Here is a 4,411-nt window from a genome sequence, read left to right on the forward strand (position 1 = left end):
GGGCCATAGGTTTCACTAGTGGCTTCTCCCAAGATAGCATAAGTATTACGGTGGGTGAACAAATTACTGTCGAGCAATTGATAGAATTGAGCATAGTTATGAGAATATCTAGGTATGATCATGTATATAGGCATCACGTCCGTGACAAGTAGACCGACTCCTGCCTGCATCTACTACTATTACTCCACACATCGACCGCTATCCAGCATTCATCTAGAGTATTAAGTTCACAAGAATGGAGTAACGCCTTAAGCAAGATGACATAATGTAGAGGGATAAACTCATGCAATATGATATAAACCCCATCTTTTTATCCTCGATGGCAACAATACAATACGTGTCGTTTCCCCTACTGTCACTGGGATCGAGCACCGCAATATTGAACCCAAAGCTAAGCACTTATCTCATTGCAAGAAAGATCAATCTAGTAGGCCAAACCAAGCTGATAATTCGAAGAGACTTGCAAAGATAACCAATCATACATAAAAGAATTCAGAGAAGATTCAAATATTGTTCATAGATAATGTTGATCATAAACCCACAATTCATCGAATCTCGACAAACACACCGCAAAAGAAGATTACATCGAATAGATCTCCAAGAGAATCGAGGAGAACTTTGTATTGAGATCCAAAGAGAGAGAAGAAGCCATCTAGATAATAACTATGGACCCGAAGGTCTGAAGTAAACTACTCGCACATCATCGGAGGGGCCATGGAGTCGATGTAGAGGCCCTCCGTGATCAATGCCTCCTTCGGCGGAGCTCCAGAAAAGGCCCCAAGATGGGATCTCTTGGGTAGAGAAGGTTGCGGCGGTGGAAATAGGGTTTTGTGGTGCTCCTGGATGTTTTCAGGGTATGTAGATATATATAGGAGGAAAAAGTAGGTCGGTTGAGCCACGAGGGGGAGGGCGCGCCCAGGGGGTAGGCGCGCCCCCTGCCTCGTGGCCACCTCGTTGGTTGCTTGACGTCCACTCCAAGTCCTCTAGATCACGTTTGTTCCAAAAATCACGCTCCCGAAGGTTTCATTCCATTTGGACTCCGTTTGATATTCTTTTTCTGCGAAACACTAAAATAGGCAAAAAACAGCAATTTGGGCTGGGACTCCGGTAAATAGGTTAGTCCAAAAAATAATATAGAAGTTTAAAATAAAGCTCATTAACATCCAAAACAGATAATATAATAGCATTGAACAATCAAAAATTATAGATACATTGGAGACGTATCAGTCTTGTCCATCACATCATTCCCCTTATGATGTGATCTCGTTCATCAAATGACAACACATGTCTATGGTCAGGAAACTTAACCACCTTTGATTAACGAGCTAGTCAAGTAGAGGCATACTAGGGACAAGTTATTTTGTCTATGTATTCACACATGTATCAAGTTTCTGGTTAATACAATTCTAGCATGAATAATAAACATTTATCATGATATAAGGAAATATAAATAACAACTTTATTATTGCCTCTAGGGCATATTTCCTTCACCGCATACATCGGTATGTATTATTTCAAATAAGTCATTAGCTCACTCCATTGTTTCGGAGAACGGAGTTTTTTAGTCATCTTGCCCATGAGGCATGGTTCGCAAGTATCAAATGATTCATAATCAAGTGATTCCAAAAGCCCACCTGCATGGAGTTTCTTCATGCGTTTTACACCAATATGACCTAAATGGCAGTGCCACAAATATGTTGCACTATCATTATCAACTTTGCATCTTTTGGCATCAATATTATGAATATGTGTATCACCACAATCGAGATTCAACAAAAATAGACCACTCTTCAAGGGTGCATGACCATAAAAGATATTATTCATATAAATAGAACAACCATTATTCTTTGATTTTAATGAATAAACATCTCGCACTAAACAAGATCCGGATATAATGTTCATTCTCAACACTTGCACCAAATAACAATTATTCAGGTCTAAAACTAATCCCGAAGGTAGATGTAGAGGTAGCATGTCGACGGCGATCACATCGACCTTGGAACCATTCCCGACGTGCATCATCACCTCGTCCTTAGCCAATCTTCATTTAATCCGTAGCCCCTGTTTCGAGTTACAAATATGAGCAACCGAACCAGTATCAAATATCCGGGCGCTATTATGAGCATTAGGAAGGTACACATCAATAACATGTATATCAAATATACATTTGTTCACTTTGATCCTTCTTATCCGCCAAATACTTGGGGCAGTTCCGCTTCTAGTGACCAGTCCCTTTGCAGTAGAAGCACTCAGTTTCAGGCTTGGGTCCAGACTTGGGATTCTTCCCGGGAGTGGCAACTTGCTTGCCATTATTCTTAAAATTCCCCTTCTTTCCCTTGCCTTTTTTCTTGAAACTAGTGGCCATCAACACTTGATGCTCCTTCTTGATTTCCACCTCCACAGATTTGAGCATAGCGAAGAGCTCGGGAACTGTCTTATCCATCCCTTGCATATTATAGTTCATCACGAAGCCTTTGTAGCTTGGTGGCAGTGATTGGAGAACTCTGTCAATAACACTATCATCTGGAAGATTAACTCCCAGCTGAGTCAAGTGATTATGCCACCCAGACATTTTGAGTATGTGTTCCCTGACATAACTGTTCTCCTCCATCTTGCAGCTACAGAACTTGTTGGAGACTTCATATCTCTCAACTCGGGCATTTGCTTGAAATATTAACTTCAATTCCTGGAACGTCTCATATGCTCCATGACGTTCAAAATGTCTTTGAAGTCCCGATTCTAGGCCGTAAAACATGGCACACTTAACTATCGAGTAGTCATCAACACGCGACTGTCGGGCATTCACAACGTCTACAGTTGCTGGAGGGGGTGGCACACCTAGCAGTGCATCAAGGACATAATTCTTTTGTGCAGCAATGAGGATAATCCTCTAGTTATGAACCCAGCTTGTGTAGTTGCTACCATCATCTTTCAACTTAGCTTTCTCTAGGAACGCATTAAAATTCAAGGGAACGGTAGCACGGGCCATTGATCTACAACATAGATATGCAAAAACTATCAGGACTAAGTTCATGATAAATTAAGTTCAATTAATCATATTACTTAAGAACTCCCACTTAGATTGACATCCCTCAACTCATATAAATGATACGTGATCCAAATCAACTGAACCATGTCCGATCATCATGTGAGATGGAGTTGTCATCAATGGTGAACATCTCTATGTTGATCATATCTACTATATGATTCACATTCGACCTTTCGGTCTCTAGTGTTCTGAGGTCATGTATGTACATGCCAGGCTCGTCATGTTTAACCCGAGTATTCTGCATGTGCAAAACTGTCTTGCACCCGTTGTATGTGAACGTAGAGTCTATCACACCCAATCATCATGTGGTGTCTCAACACGACAAACTGTTGCAATGGTGAATACTCGGGGAGAACACTTATACCTTGAAATTTTGTTAAGGGATCATCTTATAATGCTACCGCCATATTAAGCAAAATAAGATGCATAGAAGATAAACAACATATGCAATCAAAATATGTGACATGATATCACTACTAGGGAAAACCTTATACACAGAATCTTACCAATAGTGAGGGACAAAAACAAGCGCTACTACTACTTACCAGTAGCGCGTGGGCTCCAAACACGCTGCAGCTAAGTTCATAGCAGTAGCGCGTCTCAGGGAAGAAGCGCTACAACTACAATTCCCCTACTATTTTGGCCAGGCTACCAGTAGTTGTAGCGGGCTTAGGTAAAGCACGCTACTGATAAGGTTGTCGTAGTAGCGTGTTTCGCAGGGAAAGCGCTACTACCAATGAAAGGAAAATAAAATGAGAAACATATGGAAAAGTAAAGGAAAATGAAATAAATAGGAAAAGGGGAAGGAAGAAAGAAAATGTGAAGGAAAACAAATGAAAAATAAAAATAAAGGAGAAAGGCGTAGCACCAGCGTGCTTTCCGGACAGGCGCAATAGCTAACTTAGCAGTAGCATGTTTGGCCAGCCAGCGCTATAGCTAAGTTAGCTATAACTAATGTAGCAGTAGTGCATTTCCTGGAACGCGCTACTGCTACTTCTTACTTAATCGCGCGGTTCTTCCTTCCCCATGGCCACTTCCCCCAAATCGAACTCCTCTGATGTCATCGCCGTTGTCGCCCAGCATCATCGTCGGCCGCCGCGTGCTCTCCCGTCGCCCTCGACGCCGCCCCCGACCCCGACCTCGACGCCGCCCTCCGCCGCACGCCCTAGCCCCGACCCCGACCTTGACGCCGCCTGCTCCTCCCTCGCCACCGGCACCGAGGTGAGCACGCCTCCTCCTCCCCTCCCCTACCTCTGCCTAGCTAAAGTTCCTAAGGTTCATCAAATTTTAGAGTGCATCAAATTAGTTAGGGTTCATCAAATTAGATGCTAATTAGGGCAGTAGTTCCTAGGTAGGTTCATC

Source organism: Triticum urartu, chromosome 5, assembly GCF_003073215.2.
Source record: "Triticum urartu cultivar G1812 chromosome 5, Tu2.1, whole genome shotgun sequence".
Taxonomy (NCBI): domain Eukaryota; kingdom Viridiplantae; phylum Streptophyta; class Magnoliopsida; order Poales; family Poaceae; genus Triticum; species Triticum urartu.